Raw genomic sequence first — 26,978 nt, forward strand, 5'->3', positions numbered from 1 at the left:
TATTCAAAATAACACAGATTAGTATCATATTTGCATTTTATATGTAGCTATTTTATTTCTAGCATTTCTAACTAAAAATAAGAAACTAAAATGATCATCGTAAAAACTAAAAATACAACAATTGTTGGAACGCTACAGTGAGGAATAACCACGGAATAACCTAAGCGTCTCATTCACTCCTCTCAAATGTTAGTGCTAAAAGGCAGTTTTCAATAATACTTAGCAATTTTTAATAATGAAAACACTAAGCAGCAAGTAGGAAACGCTGGCGCGGCTTGCGAGCGTGCCTTGACCCACTTAGGGCTATATCTACCGCGCTCTCGCAACCACAAGTTCGCGATGAGATCATTTAATCGAGCCAATTTGTAATTTGAAGAACATATCTATAGCGGAAGAGATACAGTGGATTCCCAATCTGGAAGTATTTTATTATCTACAATAAAACAAAACCTTTTACTGTGTTTATCTTTAGGTATTGTTTGGGTAGAAGTGTGTTTTTAAAGAACAACGCGAATATGTTTTCGAGAATAAAATGTTGGCTGTTTTTAAACGACTAGGTACCCGTAGTACGGGAGCTAGCAACGTTAAAAAAAAAGTCATTTTAGTATAGTTGGGTTTTTGATATACTGTTTCTCTTGCTATTTCGGTTAGAGTCCGGGCTGTCTGGCTGGCCGCAGTGGTTGCGTTTATTAGTGCGCATCTTATCTGCACAGGAAAATATCCTTAATTTAAAGTCATTTTTTAACGCGTAATTTTTAATCTTTTGCCTTTAGATAGATCCATCAGACATAATTTTTTTATTGCAAGACGTTTTTTTCGTTGTAAAATAGGTGCCATACGCAATTTTTATTTCAAAATAACTAAAATGTCATCGAAATAAGTGAAATTACATCAACATGAGTCCGCTTAAAAGGTAAGAAATAACTTTATTATTTATATTATATTATCCTTTTTTAATACTTATATTGAATAATTAGTAAACTAATATTTTTAATAGATGGTTTCATAATTATTACACTTTTGGGTATAAATATGAATTTGATGATATTTGTATTTTCTAGTGCTTAATTATACGCGAGTATTATACATTTTGAAATTAAAGACTTGGGAAAATAATACAATGAATAAAATCGCGTTTAAAATCCGTTAAAAAGTCTTTAATTTCTTGATGATATTTGGTTTTTATCAAGTTTACATTAACGTCCTATTTGAGGTTCGTTGGGAAAAGGAGGCGATATGGTAGATTGTTGCAAATTAAACTGTAAATAGTAAAATGAATATTATATATAGTATAAGTAACACAGTGATTACTTATCCTTCACTGGGACTCATGTTGATGGAATTTCACTTATTTAACACACTATTAAACGCAACCACTGCGGCCAGCCAGACAGCCCGGACTGTAACCGAAATAGCAAGAGGAACAGCATATCAAAGAACCAACTATACTAAAATGCTCACTTGTCAACGTTGCTACCTCTTAGAATACCGTTTACGATACAATAGTAGCAAAGTTATTTGACACATCATAATTAATTCTCATTTTATTCAATGATATCGTTGACATTGAGCGTTATCTGTTTATTATTAGTCAAGAATAAGTACTTCTTGCTTTCCGTGTGTTGGTAACAAACTTGGCTTATTTACTTTTAATATTTACATCGACACGAGAAATAGAGACTGTGCGATAATACTAGGCTATTTATTATCTACCTAACTCACACCGTGATCTGAAGCCGTAGTATCGCGGATAAGAGGGTGACACGTAACTGCAACTTTATGTGCATATTACGAGGATATTATAACAGAAATCATTCGAGTTTATATGTATTCATTAAATAAATAATAATAATAAACGTCAGCGTCTAAATCTGTACAGGAACACGAGGTCATGAAACGCGTCAGTCAACTTCTAAGATCGCTCTCATACATAATTATCATTAGCAGCGTCACAGTTGTCCAACCTTGTTTACGGAGATAATAAAGATGCTTGTATAATAATTGTCCATATTAAATTGATAGAAAAGTTGTACTCGCGTGGTTGCCGGTTACATTACACAAGGGACTTTCGCTGTGCCACATTCCTGCAGTATGCTTTATAATTAACTCGACATCAATGTTGAGGTTATATAAATCGTTAGTTATAATACATATTTTTATGCCTTGAAGATATCTTGTCTTCAACTACTTACATATTGCAGCGGATATTGCTTTGCTTTCTCGCTTTTTTTCTTATCCACTATTTTCTTCTATTGAGGCCCAAAATTATTATATCTAATATAATATTTAACTATAAGCTAAATTGGTGGAAATAGCTACATTTATAGCTAGTAGGTAGTTATATTCTTATTTTTTTTTATTATTCAGCCATGGCTGTCCCACTGCTGGGCAAAGGCCTCTCTTCTCTTCATCCACGTTTTCCTATTGTGAGCAATTTTTGTCCACTCCTTGCAATGAGAGTCCAGTTCGTCGCGCCATCTGATTTTGGGCCTTCCACGCAGCCTTTTTCCATTGTCGGGGATCCACATAGTGGTGATTTTTGCCCACAACTCTTCGGACATTCGGCAAACATGTCCAGCCCAGTTCCATTTGAGCTCGGCAGCTTTATGGGCTACGTCGACAATCTGTGTTTTTGAGCGCAGCGTTCTATTTTGTATACGATCAGAAAGCTTTACGCCCAAAATGCTGCGCTCCATTGATCTTTGGCAAACCCCAAGTGCGGACTTTTGGCGATCAGTCAATGACCAAGTCTGTGCACCGTAGGTGAGGATGGGCAAGATGCACATGTCCATGAGCCTTCATTTTGGTGAAAGAGGCAAGTCTCCTTTCATCAGCTCTTTCATCGACCAAAAGCTTCTCCAAGCGTTTTCAATGCGTTTGGCAACTTCTTGATCCTGCCTTGCTTGAAAAGAAACTATTTGGCCAAGGTAAGTATACTCATTGACATATTATGCAACCGACCCACCCTCGACAATGATGGTGGTTTTGGTGCTGTTAGTCATAAGCTTTGTTTTGGTCATGTTCATCTGAAGTCCGACCCTGAGGATTGCATCGCTCAGGTCTTCGATATATTCTACAGTTTAAAATTTATTAAGTCGTGGATAGGTAGGTACCTAAGGTTTATTTCAGGCAACCCCTCGAAATTATTAACGATAGTTACATGTGTACAGATATTTGCAATATCTTTTTAAATATATCTGAGCAACATTTAAAAAGGTACGACTACATAGGTACCTACTACTATATTTTAACAAACTAGTTTTTCGCATTTTTTTGAATCTGAATAGGTATACAGAATAGGTATATCTACGCTTGCGCTTACAATTGCTCCAAGGTTGGTAGGTAATTTAAAAACCCCTATAAATTTACATCGAAGATTCATAGAAAAGTCGATGCACCTGCAAGATGAGCCCATAGAACAGAATTTATTATTTCTTCGCGACAGTTTTTGTGGTGCGTTTCTACCTGATGTTTTTGTCTCGTTTTTTATTCCCGTATCCCATGTGTGCTAGCCGAGATAAAGTTGACCCTTGATACTCTATGACTTATGATCTTTAGAAGAAAAAAATAAATTATTTTCAACTTTAACCGAAACACACTTCATAATTTCGAGTGAAAAGTACCTACCTATGTGGAGTTAATTTCATTATGTAGGTAATATAAATAAATGCGTATTTAAATCGTGTTATGTGTTTTATATTAATACTGAATTTCCTAACTATCTATTAGTTACAATTAAACTATTTGTATTTAAATAGAAATAGATGCGAATCGCGGAATTTCCAACTGTTCTCAAACTTTTGACAAAAAGGATACCTATTAATTAAAAAAATATAATTTTTATTTTCTATTCGTTAAAGTATATCTTCTTACCTTAGTTACGTACAATTGTTTTTTTTTTAAACTTAGAATATATATTTAATTGATTACTTACGATTGCCATGTACTAAAATCCAAAAGTCATTCCAATTTAAAATTATCCACTTATAAACACTTAAAACTTATTTTCATTAACTAAACATAACAAAATGTGAGTCTGTCTTTCACTTCACTTTTGTTTAAAAATCACTTCAATCCTGTCATATGCACTGAAAACCAACTTGTTTTGTTTTATTGCACTGAATTTATCAAAATTAACAAACTATTTAGTTTATTAATGATTGCACAGAATCACCAGCAGCGTAAGTATCTAGGTTCACACCCAGATCGCAAAGTACCTGTAACGAGACAAAGCCATATTTACTTTTATTACTTCAAATAACAACTTCTCCACATTAAACGGAAATTCTTTAACAAGAAGTACGATTGCGATTTCAACACTTACATTATGAATAAAATTATTGAGAGAAAACAAATGAATTCTACAACGTAGACACAAATTGTAACGCGGCACACGTACTAACAGCTCGGTGACCAAACGCTGACTGCCTAGTGCCTGGCGCAATGGGGGAAATCGGGGGAGGGGAGAACAGACGGAGGACATTATATCGAGGGAGGGAGACCGTCTGGTCGACTGGTTGGTCGACCTATTGGTTTGGCACGCACACATATACGATTTATATCTAGGCTGATTTATTTAACGCCTACAGGCTCGTCTCTGTTGAAAAAACTTACTGCTTAAGGGGGGTTAGGCGGTCAGCGAAAATTCAGCTATTCGGGCCTGAGGTAAGCGGTGAGGGGGTCCGCGTTTAGTATGGAAACAACGTGCTCGAAACTAAAAATCGTAAGCGCCATTCACATTTTTATCAAAAAGTGAATGAACATATTTAGTATTTTCTAAATCTAAAACAGTCACGAAATCGAGAAGGTAAATATCTATGTATTTGTGATTTTATACGAATTATTATCGTAAAGTACGGTTGTAATGAGCATTTATATGATATTTTAGAGGTAACTTCAGGATTTTTTTTTATCGAGCAAAATTTTTCCAATCGTGTTTTGGAAACAGTCAACCCATCACACATACGTTCTGTAATACGTATTAGAAATTTCAGTGCGAAAAAACTTCAATATTTTCAGTTATAGCTCATAGAAAACAGTCCATTTTGCCGTGTTCACCTACTAAGGGCCCTTAAGCATTTAACTTACAGTTTTAAATGTTTTATTTGTTTTCGATTTCAGAAACAATTCTATCTAACAATACCTAATTGCAACTAACCTTACGATTCTCATGGCCACGCGCTGAAGCGTAAAGGACATCTCACAGTATTTCTGGTGAAACATGAAGTTAAGCAAATAAAAGAATATCCTGAGTTTCAAAATCTTATTTGTTTTATCTCATGAATTATACAGATAAAACACGTGCTGTTGATAATGATAAATTGTTATCGTAGAACAAGTGAAGGAAACGCTACAAACGTAGATAAATAACTTTACTTCTATTGATAAGTATGACGTGTTCACAAATTTGTATCTTTTTTAGATTATAACAAAAATATAACAATGAATCGCGTAAGTATTAATATAGTTAGTTAATTTTGTTTGAAACGACTCAATTAAAAAGCTATTCCAACGACGTTAAGAAATCCATTATACCTACCTATCTAAGTTGGCGACCGACGTACCAATTAATTGTTATTTAAATAACTTTTGAAACTATTAATTTAAAATAGTATAAGTAGTAAGTACGTATTCTATTTTTATTAATATTTTTAAATGTTGAATTTTTATGTTCACCGTAGGTATATTCTCAAAGTTTAATTTCTCAATATTTTTTATCATTTAATATTGTTATGCATTGTTGAGGTCATTATGATAATATGTTAATAATTAAATGATAACTATATACATAAAATGATGTACTTGTACAACTAAATCTCTGCGTATCATCGTTGTGGAACATTGAACATTGTGAAGGACAAGAAGTCACGTCACGCATCAATACCTCATTTGAAATGTTAACAATGTACATTATAGAATAATAATTTACAAACACTTTACAAACATCATGTCTTTCGAATCGTACTACTCGTTCGAACCGCTACAATAGAGATAAATAAAAATAAATACGCAGATAATCTTCGTGGGGGTAACGCACTTGTTGGGTTCTCTACATCTTTCCCACTCGCACACGACTGTTCAAGTTTTTTGCTCTACGCCGAGTCATCGCCTTACCAGTTCTTTATTTTTAATGATAACGACATAACTCGTGGCAAAACTGGTGAACCTTTCACTGAGCGCTCCTCATTTATTCAATTTGCGCAATAGTATTAGCGAGTTGTATAACTTATAATTTTGTTTCGGAAAAGATTTTATCAAAAGAGAAACGTGGTAAATTGTTACGTTAGTACTCACCCGTATATCTACGAAATTCTCGTGAACTCGAATAAATTGCAAAACCATAAACTGCAAGGTTACACGCACTTTTTCACAGAACAAGTTTTCTAGTAACAGTCGCGCACGTACCGATTGAAGATTTTTTTCTATTAAAACGTGAGCTGCGAGTAAGAAACCGTCAGCGCGTTCGGAGTCAGAACCCAGACTGAGACCTGTTCTAGAGAAAGTGACCGTTTTGAAGCGATTACTTTCCAGCGGCAGTCCAGTTTGGTAGAGTCTTTGGTTGGTTATGCGCTGCTTCGGAGGCTACCGTTACCCCGTTTTGTGCAACGAGGTCACGTATAAACTACCAAATTCAACATTTTTCATTCTGATTTAATTAGATGAGATGAATGTTTTAAAATTAATCACATCATTTCTAATTAACGATGTTGTAACTTGTACATTATTATAATAAAAAAATGCTTCACGAACATAATCGCATTGCAATATTGTATACTTAACTACATATTATAATTATTACTTAAAAAGTAATGAATTAGGAACGTACATATACATATTTAATTTCTGTTTAGATATAAATTATAGTTATAAAAATATTGTTAAGAACTATTTATATATTATTTTCTCATTTATTTTGTAGTTAGGCAGTTCATGTGATTTTTATTTTTAAAGTTTAATAAGCTATAGTTTATTATTTAACATTTATTATGTCACCATTACAAAATTTTTGTTTAATTTTGAATTCTTAAGCACAACTTTGGGAGCCACTGTCCCGGCAACGCGAAAATAACGAATTTATTTACCTACATGTTTTATTATATTTATTCAGGTTAACCCAATATAACCGGTAACTATTTTATTATTTTATCTGTACTCGTAATACTAAACATTGCTAAATATAATATTATTGAAACTTACCAGCAAATCGATATCCATTCATAATTAAATGCGCAGGTATTCTCCAATTTAAACTTTACGAATGAAATAAAAGTATAAGTTATAGTGTCGACAAGTGGCCACAAGACACAAAGTGAGCGACACTGGCCTGACCTTGCGCACTCACGGACACAACAATTGGGTCAGTGGGTCAGTAATTTTGCACTTTTTTCAAACGACGCACTGTACTCACAAACGGTTGGTATGGCAACCGCTTCTTGATAGACCTCATTCCATTTTGTTTTGTTTTGCGCTAACGTTTGGACTATTCTCGCAATTGCACATCTAAAAACAGTAAAGGTTAAAAAAGCAACAGATTGAAGATTTGCTGGAATGTGCTAGATTCACGTAGGTTAACCATAGGCTAACATATTTTGTTTGTTTGTTTGTTTGATTGTAATGAATAGGCTCATAAACTACTGGACCGATTTTAAAAATTCTTTCACCATTCGAAAGCTACATTATCCACGAGTAATATAGGCTAGGTTTTATCCCGGAAATCCCACGGGAACGGGAACTATGCGGGTTTTTCTTTGAAAACGCGGGCGAAGCCGCAGGCGGAAAGTTAGTGTGATATAAAATATAAAATTTATCTATTTTAACTTCATACACGTTGAGAGATACTGAAATAAAATTATAATATATTTCGAATTAATATTACACTAGATAGTAGATACGTGCTTATATCATAGTACGTGAATTTCGTTATATATTATAAATTATAAATCAAACTTTCGTCTGTTTAATGGTAAAATTCTTATTAGTTTATTATACGAAATAACTTGACAAAAAATTACAAGCTGTGTCCAATAAATTAATATTAACCAATAACCATAGACTAATAGACAAGGCGGAAATGCAGAAAAAATGAATGTCAATGTCAGATCCTAAAAAAAAAAAAACAATTACCGTCCATCTGTGTGCACTGTGCAGGTAGTGATTTTGTAGCCATTTACACAAAAAAAAGAACTTGAACAATTTACAATATAGGTATCTATTGACAAGTATATAAACAAAGTTATTTTTTTAGATTTAATCGTCAACAAGTATCTTAAGTAAGTAGATCTTTGTCTCTATTAATATTCTATGATCTATCGCTTAATATTTCCATAACGTATATTGGTTATTATGTATTTTAGCATTGCCTTATGTATTTACATACTTAAATAAAATATTTCATTTCAATACCGTCATGATGTTTTAGTTTTGAGAATAATTTTATTTTGTCTACAATAAAGAGGGACTAATTTTCATAACAAACTACATTTTGGAGCGCAGGTACATCCCACGCAGTTTGTTAAGTATTATAAATAACATTGCCAATGAAATTATTAACAGCTTCCTCAGATCACACATGTCAACGGTATTATGTGCTTTATTTATTAGTGGTATACTGCACTATTAACTGACATACATCGTCAAAATAGTATATGCAAAAATAGACTGCTCGTTAGTTGTTGCTGTCTAAATTTACTTCATACGCGAACATGAATTCGAATCCACCACGATGACATACAGTCAGCGGTCGCTGCATTGCAACACATGTTGCGCAAGCGAGATCCGCAGGGCGCAGACAATATTATTATCGTAATGACGTGCTATATTTATGCGGTTGCAATATTAAATATTGGGCAATTACAGAACAATTATTATAAACAATTGAAATTACCTAGTACATAATTAGTATACAATTTCCAATAAACGATTATTTGTATTAATTCATGTTATTAATACTTTGTCATTATACATCATAAAATCATTCACAGCATCCCACACTGCATTGTATTCTTTGCCAGAAAAAAAACAGATCGTGTCGATCTATCTGAGCGGTTCGAATTCTCGTTCGTAGAACAGGGTGCGGGGCGCGGGGCGAGGGGCGCGCTTACAAATAATAATAACTCGGCGCGATTACAAGCGAGTCATCGACCTTCGAAATATCTGACCTGCGCCGCGCTCCGCAAGGTTGCGCTTGCACACGACGCACGACATCGCGCACAGCTTGTTCGATTGACTCAAATATCTCTTTAATATTCTCTACCGTTTAGTTTCGCATCGTTTTATCAATTAGCCTGTCAGTCTCAGATTACACGTCTCTGCGACTCGCGAGCGTTATCATTCAACGTCTTTTCTTAACATCTTAACATCTTATCTAGTAAATAACGAAAGAAGTTTATGTAAGCGTGAAATTCTTGAGCTCAAGTGACGTGATTGCAAAATCGGACAATGCTCTCAACGCCCTTTTGAATGTTTTTTTCAAACAACTCGCATAATTTTCTACATAATATTATGTAGGTACTAGGTACATTGCGAATTCTTATCGTGCGTTTGCCGGCTGTATTTAATCCGATATTGATTGTCTGTCGACTATCGCAGTGCTATTAGACTTGTGTTTTATTTTTATTTGGTGACCTTTATTCCGTTCTGACAACTTCAAGGTAGGTACGTATTTGTCGAAATTCTCGCAAAAACTTGTTTTACTCGAAAATGCAGGCGCATGATTTGCGAAGGTCATATGAGCAATTACACTATCGAAAATCTTGTGGACAAAGTTGTATATATTTATCTAAATATAAATAACTCATTACGTTTTTATGATCAAATAAATATATAAAATCTACGATTACATATTTTTTCAAAAAATTCAAACAAAATTTGAGTAGCTACACTATTACGACTGATTACGACCGCGACCGTCTCTACTACTAAGATTTTAATAAAATACTAATAATGCATAGGTTCTTCATAGATGGGAATTTAATTTCATTGCTTCTTTAAAAAGCGCGCGCAAATGCTATCACAAAATCAAATTGTTTTTAACTTGCTTTCCGCCCACGCCACGTTCTCTCCCGGAGCATCACATAGAAGCCTTTTTATAAATAATTTCCATTCCCTATAAAACTCCCTTAAACATTTTTCATTCGCAGAAAAATTACTTTATATTAGTCGCCAAGGTCTATTCTATTTCTATGCTATAATTCATTGGAACTTTTGGTGGGAAAGTGGGAAACATATTGTAGATAATAAATGTTCGACTGCCAAAATATGTCAGTCAAATGTTCAATTTCTCATTTTCATAATATCATTAGCCACATAAAACAAATCGTACTTGGAATAAGTATTTCATATTTGGTACTCTATTAAAACCCACTTAAGTGTATACCTTCGATACCTTCATTTATTATGACTTATGACAAACCAATTTTCAGTAGGTAAATGTTAACACAAGTCAAGGCCACAACTATTGATGATTTTCGTGCTCGCTTGTTCAGTAAAAATCGTTCTTACTTCCTTATTGGCATTGTTAGAATTAATTAGTAGGTATATATTATAGCGGGTTTACTGACATTCAACGTGGACGAACAAAAACTTAAGCATATAAATTATAATGGAACAATTTTTTTCTATTCGGCATTTATCTATAAAAACATAATATTATTATTGTGCTAGGCGTGATTCATGTTTACAATAATTGTGAATTTTTTTATTTTGAAAAAGTATCTAGCAGGAAAAAGAGTTACCTATTTATTATTAACTTATAAAATCTTGATAATAGGTACATAAAAAAATAACGACGAAATGACTTCATATTAAAAAAAAGAAGACTTGCTCTTCCACAGAGTGGCAATAACTCAAGGAAGTTGCAACTCTATTGAAATAAAATTACTACGGAGTAAGACTCTCAAGTCTCAATAGGAAATGATGTCACTCTGTACTCATGGTTTGTGGCAGGAATCAATAGCCTTAGCTTTATTTTCATATTGGTGTGGTGTCGCACGAGGTCGACGGAGGTGAACACCCCACCAAGGAGAACCGTTGACCCTAGTCGATTATATCCGCGTAGACACCTTGGGCACAATTCAATATTAATAAGGCAGTGCGTGAAACAAGGATTATTTTGCTTGTATGTAAAACTGATCTATAATGTAGTTTATTTAATCTCCAATTGAATAAATCTTTATTCACTAACATATCTTTGGTGCGCGTGGTCTTGATTTGCTTTTAGCGAAATCATGTCAAAATGTACAATGTTCTGCAGCAAATAATAATCATATATAAAGGTAACAAATACAAGTCATATATTCTCTACACAGGAAAAAAACATGGATTTAAAAAAACATGCGTTACTTACAAAAAAAAATGAGAAGAATAGCCTTGTGAGTAATTGTGAATAATAAAATTATTGTATTAATTATAACCTTCGAAACGTGCTTCTGATAATTTTAATTACCAGGAATCGAAAGCAAGTCTAATTAATTAAGTCCTCATTTTAACGCGTATTGTTAAGAAGTAAAGATCACTTGCTCTGAATCAAAATCAAATTATTCATGAATAATTAAAATTGTTATAATTATGTACATGTATTTCAAATATTGAGGAACCGGATAACTATTAATTAAAATAACTTAAAATATTGATTCTGTCTACTAAACTTCGTTGCCTTTAAGAAAATAAGTTTGTGAAAGGATTTCGATTTATTTTTTATTTAACGACTAGCTTCCGCCCACGACTTTATAGGGTAATTGCGCTGGTTTGCCGTCCAGCTTCTGTTTTCGTCCATTTGACTGACCTGCTACAATCACGTGCGTAAAACTTGAATACAAACCTACCTTCCCGCGCAAGTTTGCACTTTTTACGGTCCATAATGTTTAAGCAACAGTACTATCAACATTAAAATTTGATTTGACAAGAAGAGAGTTCAAAAAATTAACGTAAATGTGGCCGCTTCGCATACGTGCCTTGCAGATGTCATCGCGCGAGAGAAAAATTTGCCGGCGAGAAAAGTTCATGGTAAGGTAAATCACTGTTTTAGCTAGTTTACGTAATGTTTTTGGTACGTATGTTTATTTATAAGCATAATAAACGCAATTATAAGTGTTTATCATACATTTTTATAATACTCTTCGAAATATTAAGTGGACGGATACTAGGTTACCAAATTCTCAAAATATTTGGTTTTCGTCCAAGTGGACGGAAACTCAAACAGCTACGTGAATATTTGTTAGGGTCATTTTACTTTATCGGACCTTTAAAATACTGAATAGTTTCTCCCGAAGTGATCTTTATTGCTATTAGTTTAGTTTTTTTGGTTTCCGTCCACTGCTATGTCAGTGCTGCCAAAATAAAAAAATATTTAAAGAAGTGGACGAAAACTAAATTTAGCTTTAAATGTTTTAGTTTTCGTCCATGAATGAGTATTGGAGTATCCAAAAATTAAATATAGCCATTCTTTTGCATTACTTTTCGTCTATTTTTACGTATTGAAAAGTTTTCTATTCAGTATCTTCCTTATAAATAATTGGTGAGGGCCAGAGTGTTGTAGGTACCTAATATTGTCATTCATTCAGTCATGTATCATTCTCCTTATGTGAAGTAGAGTCAATTATTCGTAGCATAAATGGGGGTAGGTCAGACATAATACACTGTATTTTTCTTGATTATCATTCACTTGAGTATCATCTTTTATTCTAGGTCTGTTTTGCCAATGCAGTATTTTTTTATTATACTTACTCAACGTATCCTCAGAAAGATCTTATTGTTTTTAGATGGCCTCGAAGGAGTCTAAGAAATCTAGAAAAAAAAGACGCTGCGTACACTGAAGATTCTGTAGCTAAAACTTATTATTATGGCTGTGTGTTTATAGTACGTTTCATTTGATAAACAAAGTATTAGAATGAAAATTTTTGTTGTTAGAATGAATATTTCTGTTTTTTGATGTTATTTCTTAGTCCTGTAATTATTACTTGTTTCATTTACATTGTAAGGAACGCATTCCTTTCTTTATTACGAATGATTATACAGTCATCACTAACGCCTATAAGGACTGCCAAGTGCTACATAGATCTCAGTGTTGACTAGTTATATTGATTATTATTAGTAAAACCACAAGTAAAACTAAACCTGGGTAGTGAGAAATTGTAATGTTAATTAAATAAACGTATATATTTACCTGTAATTGATTTTAAACTTAATAGTTGACCTACCCTCCTTTTTCTACACGGTGGTCGAAAACTAGCTTACACTAGGACGAAAACCAGTTTTTTTGGACGAAAACTAGCATTTACCCTACTTTTGCAGAAAATAATTTAAATAAAAAGATACATCAAAATGATTTATTTTCCCTTAATATTATCTTAAAGAAGACTATATAAGGACTTAAAAAAAAATTATATGTTTAAGGAAGGGTGCTCCAAAATATTTATTTCGTATCACAAAGTTGGCAACTCCTATAATTGGACGAAAACCAGCGCAATGACCCTACGTGCATCCCCGTTTTTCCCCGTTCCCGCAAGAATTTCGGGAAATCCTCTCTTAGGGGACGCCTACGTTATGACAACTACCTGCATGCCAAATTTCAGCCCGATACGTCCAGTGGTTTGGGCTGTGCGTTGATAGATCACTATATCAGTCACCTTTGAGTTTTATATAATATATAGATAGATAACGATACCTTATTAGAACATACGCAATTCTCTGTCGCGAAAATAAAACTTATATGGGGTGTATCATAGTCTGGAAATTATATGGAGAACGGTTATCACGCGATAAAGGGCACGCGAGTAAAGCCGTGAACGGAAAGCTAGTTAGCAATAATTATGTACGAATTCAGTATAGTTGGTAGGTTATGAAAATGAAGTTGGTTATAAAAGCGATGTATGGTAATAAAGTAATAACATAGTATAAAGTAGCTAGCTGATATAATTTTAGTTTTTCTACGATATCCTCATTAAACAATGTAACCGTTGGAAAATGGAAATACATTGGATACCGTTGTGGTCCGCTAGGGAGCTCGCTGCTCGGAGCCTCTCCTTCCGGGTTCATAAAATTTTACGCTACGTAACCATGACTTCGTGAGTTTTTGCTGTCGGTTGGCGCCCTGCATGGTTTCAATTATAATTTTTGCAGGCTATAATTATTGTAAGTTTGCATGATCTTGAAAATAACTTTTAACAAAAAGTATTTTTAATATGTATGTATTTACTATTTACTTGCAAAAATCGAATATTCGAAATTTCTTCAGCTTCACGTGGGGAATACTTATTTTAAACTTGTGAATTGTGATACTTTTTTGATAATCCTTACTAATATTATAAATGCGAAAGTAACTCTGACTGTCTGTCTGTTAGGTACTCAATCACGCCTTAACTACTATAAAATTTAAATTGCATAAAATTTGCATGAATCTTGATGTTCTCATAAAAAGGAAAGCATTACCATATTAACATACTACCATTTGATATTAAATGTTTATTTGAGTTAAAATGAAAATTGACTTAACCAGGCTGTGAACCCAAACAGGGACAAAGTAACACCAGGTAGATCATATCACGTCTCACCCCTATCCGAATAAAAAATTTCCAGTTTAGGCATACACCCTCAAGTTTTATGCTTAACCTTCATCCGGCGACCTTAAACTTTGGAACATGTATTATTTGTGTCATCTAGTTATTATGTATGTAATACGGAGTGTAAACATGTCAGTAACGTATTGAGTCGTGAAGGACAAACCTTGAACTTTGTGGATTATCTGCGCATCCGTATCGCTGCCATTATCATGCATCTCGCTTTCATCTCCGCGAATCAGTTCGATTGTACCATTGTTAACTTTATCTTTAAATTGAATTGTTATATTTTTTAACCATGAACACAGTGTTAATAATTATTATGTTGTGTAAAAAAATAATATGTAAAAAACAATTCTTTTGTACGTTTCGTACTCTTATTACTGATTTTGTGATAAATTTATTCGGTAAAATGTTCGTATAAGTATTGATATACATATGTAAAAAAAAGGGTTAAGGGTCGTTTATCGTTATCGTTAACACCTGCTTAACAGAGGGTTGAAGTTTTCACACAAAGTTTAAAGTTACTTTATACGGGAAAGGTCTCTTAATAATTTCTTCTTTTGGTCTTTTAATATGAAATGGAACACGTTCAATATATACATATTATATGTATAAGAAATCACTAAATCGTTAAACTGCAAGGGAATGCAAATTGGATAAGCTTAGTGGAGACTAGTTTACAACCGCATATTATATGCATCCTTGCGTCCTATTGGACGTTATTCAATGAATGATATTAGATTTAAACTAATAATAATAGAGAATCCTTTCCGGTTGATGCTATTTCTCAGGATTTTGCACTTGAAATATTTAGCGTGAAAATATTAAAACCAAGTCCGGCAAACAACATAAAACTTTCGACTATTTTTGGCTTTGTTACGAAACGGTTTGCGAAAGCGTTTGTTGCGACACCCGAACGTTTTTGACGGAGCCACAACCTTCCTCGCGATATCATCGAAACCGGTATGCGAATTCTAATTAACGCGATATCAGAATACGTGGGAGTCTTTGGGCAGACCGTAGACACATTCATCGTTTTCGTTACTGTTAGAATATACAAGTGTGGAATTAGGTGGTTGTTAGGTTACAGGTAAGTGCATAACTAGACGGAGATGGCGGTAAGCTACGCGGCTCGGTCGGGAACTGGTTCACGCGGGGCGCGGAGGGCCCCAGACGGGACGTCATTGACCTGCGGCCCGCCCCCGCGCCCCGTCGCCGCGCGAACCGTAACTTCATTGTATTGCTGCACTGCGAATCGAATTCGGTGTAGCGGAGACGTTTTTGCTTGTTCCGCCGTCGCCGTGGAAACTTGATTAAACGGCTTTTTAGACAGCGGCCGTGGAGGTAATGGAATTTGACGGGGAAATATTCCATTAAGATACTGCAACATACAACGCTGCTCTGTCTCGACCCCATTTGTTTTTGTAATTAAATCTACTCCTTTGTTGTAGAGTTGTAAAGCGTACACACCGACCGGCAACGTGAACTTTTAAGGGAATGTGATACGTTTAGTTGGGTTTGCTTTTCTGGGTCAAGTTCGTTTTAATTAAAATGCAATTAAAAATTATTTCGATAAAATCTATTCCTGTTTATTGTTTTTTTCTGCGAGTTCATTTGAAACTGAATGGTTGATTTACACGATCCCACTTAGTATAAATCTTCGGCAAAATTTCGATCAAAAAACCTTTGGTAGACGCACATTTTTGCTCCAAAAAAGCAATAAGTAACACTTAGAAACGCAAAAGCTTTAAGATACAGAGTTACAATAATTCAATAAATGTAAATTAATAATTGTTCAATCAACGGACAACTAGATACATACAGTACTATACTATACGTTTATTTTATAAAAATTATCTCGAATGAAAATCATCCATTTTTACTTTTTAGTCGAGGCGACTCAGTTTATTCATATACTACAATACAATGCAGTATTTGCCTAGAAAATACGCTTTCATTACTAAACAGTAGGTATAGACATCGGTATTGTTTAGTCTAATAACATTATCTGAAGAAAAAACATCCAAATAATGTACAGTTTACTTACTATCAGCGCAAAAAATACAGTAATTAAAAACAACGTCAACGGCACACACATCCTTTAATTACTTTGCTTTGTATAACAATGACCTTTAACTATACTTGATATTCTGAAAGTGGAAGGTGAATAGGTGAATAAACTTCGTCAAAATACCGAATGCAGAATAATTAATGTTAGCAATGCTTATCAACGACTGTTTATAGTATGACTTCATATATCATAAAGGTATTTGCACGTAATTAATCATAATGAAAACGTTCTTCCATCTCATTTCCTAATGGATGACTTTGAACCCCTATAATTTCTATAATAGATTTGTCTCCTCCATCAAACATTTTCAGCATTTTTCACAAGCTATATTTTGCAAATAAGGGGGTTCTGTTCCCTTGCACATTGTTACATTAAAAAAATCTTAATTTTATCTTTTTAATAGTATAGTCCGCGGTATATTTAGAAATCAGCAATAATACTTGGACCAGAAGTTACCCACTTATCAAAGTTCTCCGAGGAAGTTTTACAATCAATAATAATTACGTTAAAAATTTAATAACATCTATGATATACATACTAACTAACTAGCGTGCATTGACCGAAAATAAGTGTTTGCTTCGACAATAAAAGCCCCCATTTCCTTCCATCTACGATAAAGGCAACATGGCCAAAAATCTACGCAGATATTTAGTACGCCTGCGGCCTGACGTACACGTATAAACACAAGTCACAATGATTACATAGTTTAACATAAATAATAGAGTGAAATACGTTATTTACTTTAAAATAGCATTGTAATACAGAAGCCAATGTCCTCTCACAATTAAATAAACATCTTTACTTAGCTGACATCAATTTGGTTGGATTTAAATAACAAATATGTATTGATTCTACAAGTAAATATAGAGATTTGTGTCATTGGAGCAAACGCTACTGTCTAACTGCCACACTCAGAAAGATTGATTAAATTAGTCCTAATGAGTAATTAACTAATTATCATTAAATCTGCTAAGTAACGCTACATCCCAGAGACAAAATTTAAGGGTTCATTATTTAATGACAACTTTAAGTATCCATAGGGCGGAGCAGTTATATACATCCTTCCTCTATGGGGCGGAGTAACGTCAAATCATTCTATCGAATGCTTATCGATAAACGGTGAGTGTAGCCACACTTGAAAAACTGTTATTAGTAAATAGCAAAAAACTTTATTTAAACACATTGAAAGCATCTATATAAATGACTAGCTTTCCGCCCGCGGCTTCGCCCGCGTTTTACAATACAATATACAATACAAAAAGATTTATTGCAACCAAACAACACAATGATAATCTAAGACACCGTCAAAAAATACAAAAAAAAAATTACAAAAATAAAACATATGGTAACAATCGAATTATAACTGACATTAATATTATTATATCAAACTTGCATTGTAGCTGCAAAAAGGCCCTGGCTCAGCATATTGTTGCAGAGGCAAACTCCACAACGCTGGTAATTCTGCCAGATACCCACATGGCTAGTTTGCGCCTCTAAGATAGAAGGAGTATGAAATAAGATAAATAATAATAAATAGATATACAATAAATATATAACATATAAAGGATAAGTTACATATATATAGGAGACAATATTTTTGGTCAAGTTTATGGGTAGAACTATGTGTTAATCATGAAATGAAGTCGATATAAGCAAGCAATAAGTAATAATAATATAATATAATATAATTTAGGATACGTATAATAGGTATTAGGTATTGTCGAAGAATATTAAATTACTAATGTTGGAATTTTAGCAGGAACGATTTGTAAGTGCGACGAAAGTTGGACTTACACTTAAGATTTTTTATTGGAGGGGGGATATTATTCCAACATTTCGTCGCGCTATATTTGAATGACCCACGAAAGGCTGAGGTTTTATGCTGCGGAATGGATAGTTCGTGAGTTCCACTCCTTATTTCACCCCTACAAGTATCTTTACGCCACGACAACTTAGTATAGAGATACCCTGGCTGCTTAGTATGTATTGTATCGAATAAAAGACAAGCCAGTAATAACTCTTGCCGACCCTTCATCTTTAAAAAGTTAATGCTGTTTAGAAATGGAGTTACATGTGATCTGGGTGGAATGGTAACGCAGAATCTTGCACAGGAATTCTGGACCCTCTGAATGAGGCGCTGTACTTTTCCTGTTAAGCATGGTCCGTAAACGGGAAGAGCGTAGTTTAATTTGGAAAGCACAATGCTTTCACACAGCCTTATTCGTAGATCGACACTCAGAAAAGGTCGAATATTATAAAGAACTTTGAGTCGATAAAAACAGCTACTAACTAGGTTAGTAACATAATCTTCAAACCTTAACTGACTGTCGAAATCGATGCCCAAGTTTCGAGCAACAGCAACCCGTTCTATAGGAATGGAGTTTACACAAATCCTAATATCTTCTTCGTCCAAGTGGGAGAGTTGCTTTTTAGAGCCAACAACAAGATATTTGGACTTGGTTGGGTTTAGAACCAGTGCGTTCTTGCGAGACCAGTCGGAAATGCGTTCTAAGTCATCGTTCATGTTACGGACACATTCTCCTATACGAGCTCTATCCACAGGTATATAAATTTGCAAATCATCAGCGTATAGATGATACTGACAATTTTTTATACAAGATGTGATATCTGCCGAATAAATGATGAATAAAAGAGGCCCAAGAATGGATCCCTGGGGGACTCCTCTACTCACAGGGACAAGTGACGAAAGGGCACTATTTCCGTCATTTTTCAGCAGAACCACTCTCTGAAAACGATGTTGAAGATAACTATTGAACCAAGATGAAGAAATACAATCGAATCCATAGAAATTTAGCTTAGAAATGAGAAGAGAGAAATTTATACTGTCGAAAGCCCTAGAAAAATCGAGCAAAGTTAGAATTGAAGGTTGACCATAGTCACGAGCAGAGAGCAAGTTGTCCACAACATCAATCAAGGCCGTGCAAGTACTCCGAAGTTTTCTAAATCCTGACTGAAATTCCGGTAGGATATTATTTAATTCACAGTACTTGGTGACTTGGTTATAGACAACTCGCTCTAAGATCTTAGAGAGGTAAGGAAGGATGCTAATGGGCCTCAGATCTTTCAGAGCAGTAGGATTGCTGTTTTTTGGTATGGGCCGCACCAGAGCTATCTTCCATTGCGATGGGAAATGTGAAGAGGAAAGAGATTTATTAATTATTGCAGTAATAGCAGGAAGACTATAAGGAAGAGTTAGAAGAAACATGTCCCTGGTTATTCCATCAATTCCCTCTGCATTACTCTTGATGTCCAGGATAAGTTTACCTACATAGCATTCATTAACTCGCTCAAATTTAAAAAAACTGTTACAAAAACGATTTTCATTAAAGTATGTTAAGTCAGCAGGGTCAGCACTATTCTGACCGGGAACGTTTAGAAAATGTTTATTTATTTCATCAGCATCACACAAATGTTGCGGAATCTCTCCAGTGCGTTTAAAGTCGGGAATAATATTGTTTTTGAGATTTTTCCAAAGAAGTTTTGTGTTGTTGTGATGCTGGTTAATTTTATGGTCAAAGAAAGCTTTCTTCTCAAAGAATATGCTAGTGTTCACCAGCCCTTTCAACTCTTTATATTCCCGAAGATGAACGTCCAGGTTAGTTTTGCGATACTTATAATGTTGCTCATCCCTCAGCTTCATCATGTACCGTACGTTACTCGTTAACCACGGATAGGATACTTTTCTTATTAACGACTTCTTTACAGGAGCAAATGTGTCAAATAGTTTTATAATTAGGTGATTGAATGTATCGACCATTTGATCAACATCGGATAAGCCCGCAATATCATTCCAGGGTAAGACAGAAACCGTTTTATTAAATTTATCTAGGTCTATATCCTTTAAAGGTCTAAACATTATATGTTTGGGGGAACACTTGGTCTTTTTTATATTAAATTCTGTAGTTATCATTGCATGAGCACCAAGGTCAGGGATGTATTCAACTTTTATTTTTGTGACTGGAGCATTTGTGCATACAATGTCAATGAGTGACTGGCTATGATCAGTAAAGTGAGTAGGCTCTTCGACATAATTAACCAATTGCAGAGATTCTAAGAATGCATTTAAGCGGGCAGTATTGGAGTCACGTTTATTCAGGAGATTTATATTAAAATCACCGGTAAGCACCAGGTAGTCATAGCCACTGAATGCAGAAATAGTATCTGTTAAAGTATCTAAAAACACATCGACATTAAGCCACGGCGGGCGATACGCTGTGCCGATGATTAAGCGATGAGAGTTGATATTCATCCTCAGCCACATCTGCTCGACAGATGCAGGAGAGGAAGGAAGGGCACAAACTCGCGCCGTCACACCACGCTTTACGTAGAATCCCACACCTCCACCTCTACTGCGTACTTCAGGTGGGCGGGGTCGGTGCCGAAAGTTAAAACCGGGCAATGAAGGAGCATGTGCTTCCTGCCCATCCCGAAGCCAGGTCTCATTGATCGCAAAGATATCAGGTTGAGTGCGTTCAAATGCAACACGGAGTTCATCCTGTCGTGTACCCAGTGAGCCCGCATTAAAAAATCCAATGGTTAAACTTTTACGCTTAGCCATAACAGTGGTAAATAACATATACTTAAAAATATAATTATAGAACTATACGTATCCCAGGGGCGATTATTTAAAGGATATCTAGACATATACATTATAATAATATAATAAAAATTTAAATCAATTAAATATGTTCTGTAAAAATATTTAATACTGGATTTAAGTATAACATTAAAAATAATGACTGCATACAATATAATCTCATATGGTAGGTATGTTGGAATACATAAATAATGAAATGATATTGTATGATTGTGTAAGATATAATAATATAATATAGGATAAGATTTATAAATTCTAAGAAAATTATATGCAATGATAGAAAGTATTTTAATGAATGTACTGTTCAATGCGGGACCAGAAGAACTATCAGCTGTGTTGTGGAGTAAAAAATATATGCTCAAAATAATCAATTCAAAATATACTACCAGAAATGACCATAATACTAAGTTGAACACTAACTCAACGCAATAACAATTATCTACCATTACTTTAGTTAGAATAGCGACAAATAGTAATATTAACTTGACAAACGATTGAGGAATAAAGATAGTTTTCATAATATAATTGCTCACAAAGTTATATAAATGAGACACATAATTAAGAAAAAAATTAAGTAAAAATAAAGGGCTTGACCAAAACATAAAGTGTAAATATTTTAGTATTGAGATTGAATATAAAATAGTGAATGAATAATTGGATAACAGAGTAATATCATGTACAAAAACAAGTTGAAATTTACAACAAATACATACTATAAGATATACAAAAACACAAAATCCAAGACCATTAAACAACATTACATCTCTAATTATTGTTTTTATCGTTTTATTGCACACTTTTGAGTTTGAATACACGGATAATGTCATGTTCATTACGAAATAAACAAATTTTAGTTGATTCACTTTGCCTTGCATATAAACGGCCCTCCCGTGTCCAGACAAATCTCCAATGCTGTGCCTTACACATTTCACGAAGTTTTCCAAAAAGTAGGCGATTAGATTTAGTTAATCTCTCATTGATATAAATTGAATTAGGATGGTGAGGTGGTAGGCCAAGATCAGCTGTAGTTAAGTTGCGTTTAATACGAGCCTGCTTTAAAAAATCATTCTTAATCGATCGCCGCGTGAGTCTTACAGCGATTAGCCGGGGACGCGGGGAGCGGGAATCAGGGTGTAAGTCATTCGCAGAAATCGAAGAATCATTAGTACGGTGTTTAGCTCCAATACGATATGCACATACGATGTCACGATCGTCGATTGTGATACCGAGTTTTAGTGCGGTGGTGATAACGAGATGTGTCAGGGACTCGTTGAAAGTTTCGGGAATGCCGGATATTTCTATATCATTGAGTAAATCAAGCTGATAGCGATCATTTAACTCGGAACGTAATGCGTCGACAGTATTGCTTAGGCTAGTTGTGTCCCGTGAAGAAAGTTGATTGTGTATGGTGCTTAGTTCAGCCCTCAGTGAAGCGTTATCGTTTTCCAGTGCCAGGATTTTCTCCTTGTGAGTATGCAGCTCGTTTTGATAATCAGCCAATTGATCACGCAAGACATTAATAGTGTTCGAAAACTCTTTTTTTATCTCGGTGAGGGCGGCACTTATGTTAGTTTCCAGTAGGGATTTCAACTGATCGTATGTAATTGGGGAGGTTGGAATAACAGAGGAACTATTTGATGAGGGACTGGTTTCATGGGAAGTGTTTTCAAACTGGTTTTCAAAGAAAAACCCGCATAGTTCCCGTTCCCGTGGGATTTCAGGGATAAAACCTAGCCTATGTTACTCGTGGATAATGTAGCTTTCGAATGGTGAAAGAATTTTTCAAATCTGCCAAGTAGTTTCGGAGCCTATTCAATTCATACAAACAAACAAACAAAAAATCAAACCTTTCCTCTTTATAATATTTGTATAGACATAAATTAAAATAAGTTCTTTTACCGGTCGTTTTTAGTGAAAGACAAAGCAAAACATCTGTTTCATAAAAATAATTTAAAGCAACCAGACCCTTTTTTTTCCTGGTATCACTTAGTTATTGCTAACTGTCAATGTTTTCAAGTTTATTTAAAAACTTTGCTTGCCGCTTGGATTGTGTTGTTGTGTTTCACCCGACAAGAAGTTTTTCGCGCTATTAAGTTTAATTCGGTCGGGTGCCAGCAAAGGCAATATAACATTTTTTACAGAATCTGGTGTGAATCTATATCGGGTCAGGGTGTACCCTTGGGGGCGCTATGTAAAAGTTAAATAATATACTCATTTACAATGGGATCTGGACTTACACGAAATTTTGAAATTTTTTTTTAGTCTATATAATACCTATTTTTTATGGTTTTATTGGCAAGAATAGCCTCAAATAAACCCTTTTTATTCTTTGTGTTTTTTCTCTAAGGTTTAAGGTAAGTTTTCGAAATAATCAAGCGAGTGTTTTCTGGCACTCGATTATCTCGAAAACTATCAACCTTAGAGAAAAAATTCAAAGAATAAAAAGGGTTTATTTTAGGCTATTCTTGTCGATAAAACCATAAAAAATAGATGTTATACTGACTAAAAAAAAATTTCAAAATTTCGTCTGTCTTTTTTCCATAGCGGCCCCAAGGCTACACTCCAACCCTATATCGTGCATGGAATTCCTGAACAGAGTATTTTGTGAAGGGATCAGAATTATCTCGTAAATACCGCCTCGGCCCGACTTCTCTATACCTTCTGGCATAGTCCACAAAGTCAATAAAGTCTATGAGATCAGACATCTTTACCAATCTTTAATATTGAAAAAACTTTTAATTAATTCTAAATGTGATTTTTGTACCTATTAAAAATAAAAATATAACCTCAAGTCCGCAAACGCAAATGTCAAAATCAACCATTAAAAAGTTAAGTAAAGGTTTTGCTGTACTTAACTTTAATTGTCATTAAGGGACGGTAATGAACCGTTAACTGTCTCTGAGAGCGAACTTTTTTAAATCTGTACTAAGGAACGACTTATGTAAACATTAAACGTCTCTGAGTGTGGCAGTAAATGTACTAAATTTTAAACTGTATGTTTATTCATTATCTTCATTTTGAAATGAAAAGCTTACAACTTATTAAATAAGAAAGAAAACAACACATTAAATTAAACTATCTTTTATTTAGGTACTCAAAAAAAGGAACGACATCAACATAGGAAATTTGTTAATTCAAGTTATTTGAAACATGAAACAAACAAAAATTGTTATTAATAAAATTCTCTACTATTTATACCTATTCAAATAAAAAGTCATAATACATAACAATACTAACACTATTATACACATTTTGTGAAAAAATACGAAGCTTTATCAGATATCATTGATAAACATTGTAAAATTAGACTAGATGTGGCCTCATAAAAAATTGTTTGGACATAGACACATTTTGCGATTTGTTTATTTAGGACGACGTAAAGCTATCACTATTTTATTATGTGTATAGGTACTGTACAAATTACAATGTACATGGTACATCAGTTTTTATATCGATCTTCTACGAACAGATTATACTTTCTACGAATATAATAGACATAAATATGTACAATTTAAAACTATTTGTACAGTAACATTTTAACTACGTATTATTTTGTATTAAGATTGTAGGTATTATTATAATTTAGATATATTTTACAAAATAATGTAAACTAGCTTGGTTAAATAATTATGAAATTATGAATGACATGTTACCTAAGTACCTCGATAATAATAAATACCTACTATGTAATAAGTAACCGTCTGTCTGTCTCTTCGTGTGAGTTGAAGACCTGGAACTGTGCAGGTTTTCTTTTCTTGTTACTACGCGGGCGAAGCCGTGGGCGGGAAGGTAGCCAATTGGCAATTAGTAATGTATAAAATAAAATAAAATATCAAAGTAAAATACCTTGAAGTACGTTTTTACTATTTATAGGAAAGCGTGGAGGTAGCTTAATTTCTAACAAGCAGTTCTCGAGAACCCGATGGGTGGAAAATCCGATTTATATCAAAAGCATCGCGTAATGAGGCTTTTTCTCGTTTCAATAATCTTTAAAATTATAGAATTTAAGCGTCCACTGGGAAAAGGATGTGTTGCTGTCCTCAAAAAGGAAAGAGAGGGATATCACGGGAATTTATTTACATAAAAAAGAGAATTCCACTATTCCCATGCTACACGCAATTTCTATATTGGTCCTTATAATATTTATATTTGTAATAGTTAATTAGTAAGTAGATGTTAGTATTTAACACTTAATTTAACAGACAGCAATTACTGTCGAACACAACTTTAAACCTTTTTTATTAAAGTGAAACTTTTATTACTTACATCGTCTCAAACTTTTTGGTCTGTGTAGCGCATGTCGCGTGACGCACGATACGTACGATAATTATCGTACAAATACGATAATTTTTAGTTAAATGTCTATAGTGTGAAAAAAGTTTCACTTTTACCGTGGTTTCATAAAACCACACAACATTTTTCTAAATTTTAATTTACTTGGTACCTCTACAACACTGTTCTGTGTCTACAACCAATTTTTCTTCGTTGTTCAAATATATTTAAAAGATCTACCCCACGTAAAAAAAATTACCTACTTTTTTTATAAAAACAGGTAATTTCACTTAGATTTACTTTAGTTAAGTACTTATTTTTATTTTAACTTCATGTGCTAAAAATCATGAAATACCTACTCTATGTCCGAATATAATTACAGTACCTATTTCCATCTGGCAACTACCTACATCTAGCGGATAGCGATACGTTATAGGTAAGTAAGTAGGTACTCTTAATTTACACCACTAATTCGTATGTATACGCAAAAACAATTGGTATCACCTAGCATAATGGAGATCACGTGCGTGTAGAGGCGTGTGCCAATTCTTCGCGGGCTGTGTGTGCGCACGGCATGGCCATCGACAAGATGGCCGCGGGTGAAAGTGTAAGTCGTAGCTGTACTGCGGCCGCATTGCCACCAAATTCTTCGTTATATATTGTATACGCTATTGCATAATGTTAATAAGAGGTTTGATCATTTGATGTGGGTTTTAGACACTTGAATAATAGCGGAAATCAAATTCGCATATGAAGCGCTAGAATCGTTGAGGGGTGACGACACATAACATTATTACACTTATGAGCATTACCTATATTTTTTGTTATGTTTAAAATATCTAGGTAGTTAGGTACAAGTGGTTTACTACTTAATTTTATTTAAATTAAATCAAATTCCACGTGATATACGTACACGCGCGTCTTTACATACCTAGTGTAGTGTTTGAGTAATAGCGGCAGTACACATGGGGCCAAGGCGTTGGGCCAACGTGTTGGGTTCAAAATGAAGGATTCAAGATTCCTGTTCACACATTGGCGTACTGATCATTCTGCATTGGCGCTTCAAAGATGGACGTAGTCCGTAGAAGTTCTTGCAGCCGCGGCAATTTATTTATACAGTGCGTTTAATTATTACGTACATGTGCACCAATAACATTGAATGTACTCAGCTGTCTATGATGATACCATTTTCCAATCTCTATTTTCCTTTTTTTATTTCTTTACAAATAAAACATTATTAAAAAAATATGTATGTTTAGATTTTTTCAAATGTTTAAAATTTGTACATTTTACATTTAATTTTAACTATAAAACGAAACTTTAAAGAGTACGGACGGATGTATTGATTGGTGATATTTGATAATATTATTTATGTAGGTAATAAGTACCTAAAGCACAATTTGATCAAAATCATGCTCATTGTATATTGTTATTTAATTTTTAAGAACAAGTAGGTACT

General features: G+C 34.1%; 1 protein-coding gene across 3 annotated transcripts in view; it reads right to left on the bottom strand.

Moving 5' to 3' along the window:
* Positions 1-26,978, bottom strand: part of LOC123692976 — a 54,489-nt gene that overhangs the window by 21,673 nt on the left and 5,838 nt on the right. For 2 of the 3 annotated variants that reach the window (XM_045637837.1, XM_045637835.1), the window contains exon 2: positions 3,935-4,217. The gene's annotated coding sequence lies outside the window, so the exon portion shown is untranslated. Of the gene's footprint in view, positions 1-3,934; positions 4,218-4,324; positions 4,420-26,978 lie in introns of those variants that run through there. The other variant, XM_045637836.1, reaches the window with a different exon arrangement.

The sequence above is a fragment of the Colias croceus genome, chromosome 7 (assembly GCF_905220415.1).
Source record: "Colias croceus chromosome 7, ilColCroc2.1".
In the NCBI taxonomy this organism is placed as follows: Eukaryota; Metazoa; Arthropoda; class Insecta; order Lepidoptera; family Pieridae; genus Colias; species Colias croceus.